Below are 11,688 nucleotides of genomic sequence, written 5' to 3'. Positions count from 1 at the left end.
GTTCATGCTGCCCCTTTAGTTATGAAGACTCACTATTTTAGAGTCCATATGCCATGTTTGCTGAGGATGGGGGGTTACAGGCTTAAGATACTATGAACATGCTTTATGACTCCTCTTCTACATGTTCTATCACAGAACTACAGAATCCACACCCCTCTTTCTGTGAGTGAGCTCTGAAAGCGATTCACACACACACCCACAAAAGAAAGATAAAATGAAAAGGAGACCGTGATGCACACTTTTTAAAAAGTTTTTCTTTAATGTTTATTTATTTTGAGAGAGAGAGAGAGTCGGAGAGAGAGGGAGAAAGAGAATCCCAAGCAAGCTCTGTGCTGTAAGCACAGAGCCTGATGTGGAGCTCGAACTCACAAACCATGAGATCATGACCTGAGCCGAAACCAAGAGTCAGTTTGACTGACTGAAGCCACCCAGGCACCCCATGATGCAAACTTTTCTAACAAATGCTGTAAGTTGTAGTTTTGGTGTTTTCTTTCTTTCTTCCTTTCTTTCTTTCTTTCTTTCTTTCTTTCTTTCTTTCTTTCTTCCCTTCTTTTTTTATTTTTTATTTTTTGGCTATAACAGGATTGTAGTATATAATTTTTAAAGGGAAAAATTGATAGAGGCCAATGAATTTGAAGAAAAAGATGGCAAGGGCCTTTTGTTTGCAAAATACAAATAAGGACCCTTTTGAAAACTGTGGCTTAAGTGATGTCAGTTGTCACAAAGCCCCTGGAACTGATGAATTTTATCATGCAGAATGACATTTTAGGCCATTATTGAAATTTATCCTTTCTTATCATGAACATTCTTAGATCATTCCCCAAGGAGTTCTAAAATTTTTCTAAGGAACTTTTGCATCATGCTAAAGTAGCATTTGCTAAACTTAATTGCCTCAGGAAAAAAAATCCACTCTTTTATATCGTTTTGCATAGCAACATCCCAAACACAGCAAACATGATGATGCATGGAAAATAGAAAGAGTCTGGTAGAAATACAGCTATGGAGGGACTGGTCGTGGGTTCCCAGAAATCACTTGAGGACTGTGTTTCTGCTCTCACACGACAGCTGCCAGGGGCCAGACTCATCCATAGTTCTTATTTCCTGAAGCTCTTCCTTAGCAGTTCTTACAAACAAAGCTTTATGTTATTCTGAAATCAGGTGAAAAGGAAAAAAAAATCAATGTTTGTTGAAGGGGTAAAAAATCTTTCAAGATGATGTGTACTCCCATAAGGATGGGCTGCATATTTTAGAAGTATAGTAAGTATGCGTTGCTCTGAAACAGTTACCATAGGAACAAAACTTTTTCCCTATTAGATGGAAGAGGAGTCACTGTAGTAAATTTCCACACAAATGTCTGAGCTACATCAATTGAGCATCAGTTGGGAGTCAAATCCAACAGACTGTGGATTTACTAGACTGACGTTAGAGGGAAAGGATACGAACTGTAATATAAGGAAAAATTTTTGCACATCCAATGATCAAACCAGGTTTGATAAACAGACCATCAAAATAGGCACTTTAGTGCCCATCGCTTTTATATTCTGCTCTAATTTCCCAGAAGGGCATCACCCCAACTCTCAGCTGGCAGCTGTGCTAACCAATATCAGAGAGGATTCTTACAGCATGGTTCATAAGAATTTATCCTGAAAAAGAGGGCAAACGTAATAGTACCACGTAAGCATCTTCATAGGGTTCCGTGAGCAATGGGAAGTGTCCAATGGGGTTACAGTTCTGGATGCTTCCAAAATGAGCTGGATTGGAGTGCAGCTCTGAATGCAAAGACATTTTAGGGTTACCTTAACCTTGATCTTTCTATTTCACATAAGACTACATGGAGAAATATGCATTTTAAGTTGAAAAGTGTTCTTTTCCTATAAAACAAAAATTCTGAGTGATAAGAAAGCATTGTGACAGTATGTTAAGGTTTTTTTTCTCATGGTATGTACAATGATATATCTATGATGATAGATTTAATGAGATATGGGCATGGGAGAAGGATGAATAAGGAAAATCTGATCTTGAGAATACGCAGTAGAAAAGCAGAAGTTCAGGGGCACCTGGGTGGCCGTTGGTTAAGCATCTGACTCTTGAGTTCAGCTCAGATCATGATAACCTGATCTCATGGTTTGTGGGATCGGGCCCCACATCAGGCTCTGCACTGGGATTCTCTCTCTCCCTCTCTCTCTAACCCTTCCCCATGCAGTCTGGCTCTCTCTAAATAAATAAATAAATAAACATTAAAAAAAAAAAAAACAGAAGTTCAATATGTGAGGTGGGGGTGGAGTGAAAGATCATACAACATAAGACGCCCAGAAAAATACTAGTTAGCAAATATAATAATTTTAGATTTAGTTTTCTCTTAAACATTTGAATAAACTATCTAGCACACATGAATTCTGATGTGAGCTGTGAAAGAATCTAACAAATTAAAATAGTTTTAAAATCTAACATGTTTCAGAAAATTGGTCTCAATGTGTGTATTAAAATGATTGTAATAATAAAGTATCAATCTAAAGACTCATTATAACTGAATTGAATTGAATTTACATGACATTTAAAGTCTAAAAACAATCCTCAAATACCAGATGATGAATCAATGCCAGGTTATTACTTAAAACATACTTAAACTTATGAGATAATACTAGAAACATAAGAGTAAATGCTGATAGAATAATGCGTCTTTTACAAAGAGCATATTCTGCTTAAAGCCCTTGGCTTACATTTTACTTTTTTAGAATTCTCCATTTTATTTAAAGTTTTAAAAGCATAAGGGTCAGTTTCCATCAATTTCCTGGCTCATACTAAAGTAATTAGAAATTTTGAACACTTAGAATCTTGGCACATTCTTTATTTTACTTTTTATTTTATAAAATATACTTAGAAGCAACGGAGTCTTTTAGGCTTTACTACCGTATTTTAATTCTCCAAAGGGTGTGTCAAAGTGATAAAAAAAAAAACAACAACTTTAGATGCGTTACAAAAGAACTACAGCAGTTCAATGCTATAGTAAGATGGTGATCCAAATTCTAAGATAATGTTATAATTTCAGGCTTAACTCACCCATCTCACTTGTTTATACTACCCATACCCTAGAAGGCCCTCAGGTTAGTGCTGGACACCGTCTTACTACGTGGGTGGCACTTGCCTGTCATCTCTATAACTCTGAAGAAAAGCCAGGGAATTTGTTTTAAAGTATTTGTCCAGATGAAGCCACATGTGGCCTCCAGGGTGCTCTGGGCCTGACGCCTAAGCCTGCTGGCTATGCAGAGCCACAGAGCTCATCCAGAAGAAAATTTGATGTCTCCTCAAAGCCAGGAAAGATAAAAGAAACCTGCATTAGTCCAAACCAGCACAGTTCATGTGTGGGAATTGCACAAGATTAGGGTTTGTCCTCTGTATTGGCCTCACAAAAGCCAGGGAATAGAAAGGAAAGTAGACAGCTGCTAAGTGCCTCTGTTCTGTTGGCTTCCTTGCTGATGAGAAGCTTTGGACAGTTACCTTTGTCTTGATTAACTCTATTGGTGAACAGGGGTCCTTGAGCATGTGATAGCAAACTCTGGTGCTTATGGGCACTTAGGTGATACAGCCACATCATTGGAACAGAATTCTATGAAAGGTAAGACTTGACAGGCTTTCTGTACCTTACAAAGGTCTGATTCCTCTTCATAGTGATTGAACTTTATGACATACAGATGATAGGCAAGATTCTTGGGCAGACTGGAAAGCTGTTGACCTTGTTATTCCATGGCTAAAGTATTTGGTAAAATTGTCACTTGAACTGTCATAGAGAAGAAATCATCTGCTTATCTAACCCCTCGAAGGGAACTGTTTGGATAAACTGAGAATATTACAGTGGGTTGACTGCTCTTTGTTGCTTTTAGCAAGATATAATGGGAGAAAAGAGCTCCAGCAAGGGCCATGCAGTTTGCACAGAGAGATGGAAGTGAACAGAGTTGTGTTAAGGAGAGATTCTTCGAATGCAGCTTGCAATTTAAAATCCAAATGTGTAGCCTTCTAGTGTTTAAGAAAACCCAGTAAAGAAAGAGAAAAACACAAAACAAAGGGAGCAGTAGACCCATCACAGCCTCTATCACTGGGAAGATGAAAGATCTCAGATGTTTGCAGCGAATACAGATTAGAAAATTCAACCCTTATCCATGGCCCCTCTTCCATCCAGAATGTACATATAGGCATAGTAAAGGTCAGTAGAACCATAGCTTTCCTGATGGAATCCACAATGTTGTTGGTGTGTGGGCTGATAAAGAATGACAAGACAACAAAAACGTTATTCCTGGAGCACCTGGGTGGCTCAGTCCATTAAGCATGGACTCTTGATCTCGGCTCAGGTGATTTAATGCTTACTGAGTTCTAGCCCCAGTTCCGGCTCTGTGCTGATAGCATGGAGCCTGCTTGGGATTCACTGTGCCCGCCCTCGCCCCCCCCCCGCCCCCTTCTCTAAAATGAATAAATAAACATTAAACAAACAAACAAACAGGAACCTAAAGAGTGGGAAGGGCCTAGGGTGGTGTGCCCCTCAAAGGGGAAGGAGGCTCCAGGAGGCCCAGGCTCCCGCAAAGCCAAGACCAGCGTCGCAGGAAGTGGGGTGTCTCCGCCCCTTAATGTCTGAAGCCAGAAGCCGGGGCGCCAGTGTGGGGAGAAAGCGACTGTAAGAAGAGCGCGTCTCCACGGAGGAAGAAAAACAATTGTTTTACGGATACCTCAGCTCTGTTAAGTGTTTAACCAGTTGCTTTAGGAGATACATCCAGCCCCCAAACTTGACTGCTTCATGTAATTTGTCCATTTCATCGCAGTCTAGTTCTAGGGAAAAGCACTTGGATTTAGCTCCTTCATTTCCAACATGGAAGAAACTTACATCGATTCCCTGGACCCTGAAAAGCTATTACAATGTCTCTATGACAAAAACCACCAGATCAGGGCCTGCAGGTTTCCTTATCATCTTATCAAGTGCAGAAAGAAATAACCTGATGTCGCAAACAAATTGGCCACTTCTCCCTTCAATGCTTGTTGCTCAGGCTGAAATTGGCCACCATATCTCAAACTGTGATGATAAAAGTTGTATTGAACAGGAGGATGTTGTCAACCAAACCAGGAACCTTGGACAAGAGACTCTGGCTGAGAACACATGGCAGTGCCCTCCTTACCATGAGGAGTAGGATAACAATCTGTGGGAACAGACCAGCACCCCATTTTTCGTGGGCACAGCCAACTACTGTGGGAACAACAGCCCTGCAAGCAACATAGTTAGGGAGCGTAACAGTAACCTGGTTTCAGGCATGCATGTTCCCAAATCTCTGCCATATGTTCCGCCATGTAAAATCAACGGAAATGCACAATAACTGAATATCTATCTCATCAAATGGCAGACCCTAGAAGGCTCTTGCTTCCTACTGCTACCAGTGGGTTCTTCATTTTTTTTCCCTCCTAATCTCATTGTAGAAAGATTAACTGTCTGTGACTTTAAAAAACAAAAACAAAAACAAAAACCTCTCTTGGCAAGAGTCTTCTGATCCCCACAAACTAACAGAAGAAAAGTGCATATCTGTCAAATTGTCATAATTCTCCTATAGATACATATATGATTGTTTTTATATTATAGATACATATCTGCATAGAATATTATTTGGAAACTTACACAAGACACTGGTCACAATGGTTTCTTCTGGGGGATTCAGTGACTGTGGGAAATAGGTATGTGGGAGACTTACTTTCCCCAACTTCCATTTGGGTAAATCATTGGTCCTTGTATATACATCACTTATTCACACACACACACACACACACACACACACACACACACACACACAGCAAAGTAGAAAATAGTTCCTAACAAAATTACAAGTGCACATACCTTTTGACCTCCTTATTTCTCTCCTGGGAACGATTCCTTGCAAATATAGCCAAATGTGTGAAATGATGTATGTTCACAGTCATTCACTGCAGCGTTGCTTTTAATAGCAAATATTGAAAACAACTTAAGTGAAATATTAAATGTCTGTCAATAGAGTCCTGATGAAACAAATTATATAGACCCATACAATTTAATACCACACATCCACAAAAAAGAAATGAAGAACATTATGTATTGATAAAAAATGAGCTCTACAATATTACTAATGGAAGAGGGTAAGTATTTCATCCTCTCCTTTGAGGTAACAAAATGAAAGGAATATGTATATGTATATATATATATATATATATATATATGTTTATACATATATACACATACGTCTATATGTATGTACGGTTATGTCTTATGTATACATATACATACATATATTCACTTCTTTTTATAAAATATTTCTGAAAGGTACATAAAAATTGATAACATTGGCTGTTTCAGGAAAAGAGAATTTGGTGGCAGAGGTTCATGGGTGGGATAGATAGTTTTTACTCCAAAAGAATTCCATAGAGGGGCGCCTGGGTGTGTCAGTCAGTTGGGTGTCCGACTTCGGCTCAGGTCATGAGCTCATGGTTCGTGAGTTCAAACCCCACATCGGGCTCTGTGCTGACACCTCAGAGCCTGGATCCTGCTTCAGATTCTGTGTCTCCTTCTCTCTCTGCCCCTCCCCCACTCACACTCTTTCTCTGTCTCTCAAAAATAAATAAACATTGGAAAAAAATTAAAAAAAAAGAATTCCATAGATAGTAACATTTCCATATCAATAACAACATTTAGATAAGTGTATATGCTTGCTTCATAGACTACATTTGAGTGCCTAAAGTTAAGGCATTTAAGAAGTCTATGTGTGTGTGTGTTTGCATATGTGTGTATATATATCATAGATATATATGAAATATATATATCATATATATATCACCCATCCATCCTCATTTCTTTATATAGGCAGCATCCTGTGGAATAATAAGTCTGATTCTAAAGGCCATATCTGCATATGCAACTTAAAAAAATTAATATGCTCATGGCTTTTTTACACCAATCTTGTTAAAAGTATGCTCAGTTTCCAGGGATAATTAGCATTAACTTAGTCTGTTGCTAATTTCAGTTATTTCTCACCAAGTACATTATGAAGAAAAAATGCTGCCACCTTTGATGTCACTCACCAATGAATGAATCGATCAATCTTTTATCATGAAGACAAAATTCCTTTTTAAAATTTTTTTGCCACATTGTTCTAAGAGCACAGAGTCGGTGATACAGTCAAAGAGAATGTTCTTTTCTAATGGGAACCACTCTTTCTAGTTAATAGGACATACTCCATTTCTTTTAAAAATTTTCTCCTTCTGTCCCTGTTCCCCTCCCTCCTTCTTTTTGTTCTCCCCTCCTTTCCTTCTTTCTTGCTGCACTAGTGTCCTAGAGAGACCATCTATTTAAAATCCTTAGAGGAATGAACACCCTGTGGTTGAAAACCTCAAATGACTATTATTAAGAAAGCTTACATCTAAAAGGACCAAAAAACTAGTGAGAGTTTTGCTTTACTTAACACTCTTTCCAGTATGGCAAATGGCAGATCGGGCTGATAAGTGTTGTTGCAAATCATTGGCTCTGGGTCTTCTAGTGCTTTTTTGTGTCCTGATGAGTTTAGAGACCAAACTTCTGCTTAAGCTAAATTGAAAACGGTCATTTACTTTTTTTTTAATCGTCATGTATTTTTAGAATGACAGACCATTAGAACCAGAGGGAGGGTTGAACAAAATCGACTTCAGTTTCGTTGCTTTACAGATGAGAAGACTAAAGTTGAGGGACACTAAGTGATTTCCCAAAGATTGCATAACTTACTGTCAGAGCCAAACTTGCTGATTTTTTTTTCACCATAACACATCTCAGTCAGGAAGAAACAAACCCTCCAGAAAAATTATCTTGCCCTTTTTTTGTCCCTTCTATGCTTGTCTTCTGCTTGGAATCACCAGTGTTTATGAACAAATCATGTTCTATGGGTTCCTAGGAATGTGGAAATGAGAGAAGTTAGATTGCCCTCTTAAGAGTTGATTATGATATTAACTAGCATTGGCCTTCTTACCTACTGAAAAATTTCCTTGAGCTGTTGGAAAGTATCCTTTGCTTTGGTGGTCAAACTATTAATGTGGGTTGTATTAATAGACACGTAAGTCACCTGCTAATGTTGTGACATTGGCCAATGACATATCTAGAGAGATAAAAGGATTTCAGCATAAGAGCTTGAACTGCACATATAAAAGAGGAAGAGAGGAGCCAATGTAGGAGCTGACCAGTATCCTGCTCAGAGCAGAGGAGAGGGAAGCCTCTCAGCTAGGATGTTGAGAATTTCATTCCCATTGTCAAGGCTCTCCCTTACTAAAAGGGTGCTCCTTTTTTGAATTTTCTTGGCTTCCTGGTTTTCTTCTAACCTCACAGGCCACTCATTCTGTCATCTACTTGCTCCTTCCTGCTCTCCCATCTGACTTCTACATGGTAGAGTCATTGACATGTATTTGTCTTCTCACTCAATACTTTGTCCCAAGATTTCATTCATGCTGATGAATCCCCAGATTTATAGTTCTGTCCCAGATCTTTTTTCTGACTCAAATTATCTATCTATCTATCTATCTATCTATCTATCTATCTATCTATCTATCTCATCTATCTCCAACTAGATGTCACAGGATTGTCACAAATACATGTGTAAAATTCTGTCTATCATCACCATTGTCATCATTTATCTCCAACTAGAAATCACAAGATTGTCATAAATACAAGAGGTCTAAAATTGTATTCATGATCTCTTTACCTATCCTCCCCAATCCGGTTCACCTTTGCATTTCCCCAACTCAGAAAATGGCACCTCCACTGACTGGCTGCTAAAACCATAAATTTGGTGGTCATCCTTGAAATCTCCCTCTTCCTCCTCTTTCAACCCATCACAAAGTTATATTTTTATTTGTTATATATTTCTTTGAAGCCAACAGCTACGCTTTGTCTTCACTACCACAGCACTGATTTTTATACCACAATTTTCTTTACCTGCAGGATTAGGATAATCTCCTAGTTTCCCACATTCATTCATTCATTCATTCATTCATTCATTCATTCTACTTTAATCCATGTAGCAAGTGTTCATTTAAAAATGGACTGGATCATGCCACTTCCCTGCTTAGAAGACACTAATGCCCATCACTTCCCTCTTCATCCTCAGCTTGAATCTTTCTCCCTTCTCTGTACACTCCAGCTCCAATGGCTGCCTTCCTCCTAAGGGTTGAGGGTTTCCTGCCCCAGATTCTTTACACATTTTATTCTCTCTGCTTGGAATTCTTTCCCTCCCACAACCTTTCTCTTCCCCACCTCTCCCAACTTCTATTAATTCTTCAGACTATTTTTAAGTGTCATAGAGACAGAAGGTAGAATGACAGTTGTCAGGGGGTGGGGGGAAGGGACTGAATGGGGAGTTCTTCTTTAATGGCTATAGAATTTGTTTCATAAGATGAAAATATTAATGGAGAAGGATGCTGGTGATGGTTGTACAACATATTGAATGTACTTAATACAACTGAACTGTATGCTTCAAAATGGTTAAGATGATGAATTTTGTTATGTGTTTGATTACAGTAAAAAAAAAATTGATTTTCAGATGACAACTCAGACTCAGGTACCTTTTCATTCATGTGTATCAGTCTCTGAGGTCCTGAGAACAGTGAACCTGTGGGACCTCAGACTTGGGGTCAGGCCCTGGGTCACATTAATTCACTAATAAATATAACCCATGAGGCTTTGTTAGAGATAGCCTTGCAAACCTTTTTCCTTAGTGATGCTTGGCAGCCTTATGATTTAAGCTTATCTTTTTGAGGGGGAATATCTGTGTTGAGTAATTCAGGAAGTATTGCCAAATTTTTGCCAGTTATTACAGATAGCAGTTTCCAAATACAGTTACCATCTGCATGTGCCACTAAAGAGATTAGCCAGACTAGGCTAATTTCAGGACTTCTAAAATGTTCAGTCAGGTCCTTCCCAGCAACTGGATTTTATAAGCTTGGGAAATGCTATTGACAGTATACTAATGGACCCAGAACCAATTGGACAGAAGTACTACAGAATTGAAGGATTCTTAATAATAAATCTTAGCAATAAATGTATTATCCTTCTACATGCCAGGGACTATGCTTTTATACACGTATTGTTTCATTCTGTTCTCATCACAACTCCGCAAAGCATGGCTATGGGTTATCGACCCCATCGTATAGATTAGGAAACCGTATCTTTTCCTTTAAGTTTATTTATTTATTTTGAGAGAGAAGGGGAGATGGGAAGAGAGAGGAGGAGAGAGAGAATCCCATGCAGGCTCCACATTGTCAGTGCAAAGCCCAGCGCAGGGCCCCATCTCATGAACCGTGAGATCATGACCTGAGCTGAGATCAAGAGTTGGGTGCTCAACTCTCTGAGCCACCCAGGTGCCCCAGGAAAACATAGCTTAAAAAGATTTTAGCACAGTTAGTAAGTGTTGAGCTGGGATGTGAACCTGAGTCCACCCAACTCCAATGCTTAAGTTCATAAGCACTACGTGAAATTGCCTTCCCCTGACTTGATAATGCAGCAAACTGCTGTTGTATTAACTGCTTTGTTTAGTAATCCCTATCTTCTAAGTCTGATTTTTGTCATGATAATTAATGATACCAAAGGGTCATTAATATATATGCTTGGGCATCATTAATTTATTCAACAAAGACTTTTCTGAGCACTTTCTATCTACCAGTTATTATGTAGATTCTAAGGAATGCAGATGATGAGATACAGTCCCTTCTCCCCCAGAAGCTTGCCGTTTTGTGGGAAGCAGCAGATAACCACATATGCACAATACGATATGAGCAATGCTAGAATAGGAGGACAGAGTCTGAGGCATCAAAAAGGGATGTCACAGAAATGTAATGTGATCCAACTCTTGAAGAGCAGAGATCTTCCAGGCAGATAGGCAGGAGGAGGAAAAAAGGGTAGAGAAAAACACTGTGCAAAATTTTGGGAGGCTTCTATACTTCAGTATTAAAGGAACGCCTGTCACACAGTCACAGTGGGGTGGGGGTAGCATTTCAAGGAACCAATTGGAAGAAATCACAGGCAAGGAGCCAGACCATATCAGATGTTTATTCTTTTTTTTTTTTTTTCAACGTTTTTTTATTTATTTTTGGGACAGAGAGAGACAGAGCATGAACAGGGGAGGGGCAGAGAGAGAGGGAGACACAGAATCGGAAACAGGCTCCAGGCTCTGAGCCATCAGCCCAGAGCCCGACGCGGGGCTCGAACTCACAGAGTGCGAGATCGTGACCTGGCTGAAGTCGGACGCTTAACCGACTGCGCCACCCAGGCGCCCCTCAGATGTTTATTCTATTCAGAGCTCTTTTGAATAGGAATAGAAACCAAGTCAAACTAGCTGCAGGCATGAAGTTTGACCTTTTAGGCTCGAGTGCCTTCTCCCAAATGCCTGTGGTCTTGTGTCTCTTAATTCACGTTCTCAAGAAAGAGAATCTGATCAGTCACTGACCAAACGCCTGAGTCAGGTGTCTGTCCCTCCCCTGCCTGGTAGGATGACCCAGGTGTGTGTGTGTGTGTGTGTGTGTGTGTGTGTGTGTGTGTGTGTGTGTGTGTATGTGTGTGTGTTTGGATGTGGATATGGGAAGCTTGCACTGGAGCTTTTCAAGTTTGGGATCCCATGGTAGGGTGGTTTAGGATAATGTCTCAGGAACAACGGATAGGAAGTTTTCCCT

The 11,688-nt window shown here is 39.5% G+C and overlaps 1 pseudogene; it reads left to right on the top strand.

Moving 5' to 3' along the window:
• The first annotated feature begins 4,516 nt into the window (after nucleotides 1-4,516).
• LOC112867765 (gametocyte-specific factor 1 pseudogene) lies at nucleotides 4,517-5,777 on the top strand (annotated as a pseudogene).
• The last annotated feature ends 5,911 nt before the right edge of the window (nucleotides 5,778-11,688 follow it).

The sequence above is a fragment of the Puma concolor genome, chromosome B4 (assembly GCF_028749965.1).
Source record: "Puma concolor isolate L17-30 chromosome B4, mPumCon1.1.hap2, whole genome shotgun sequence".
NCBI classification, from domain to species: domain Eukaryota; kingdom Metazoa; phylum Chordata; class Mammalia; order Carnivora; family Felidae; genus Puma; species Puma concolor.
The sequence above is the reverse complement of the archived record's forward strand: the minus strand, read 5'-3'. Positions and strand labels throughout refer to the sequence as shown.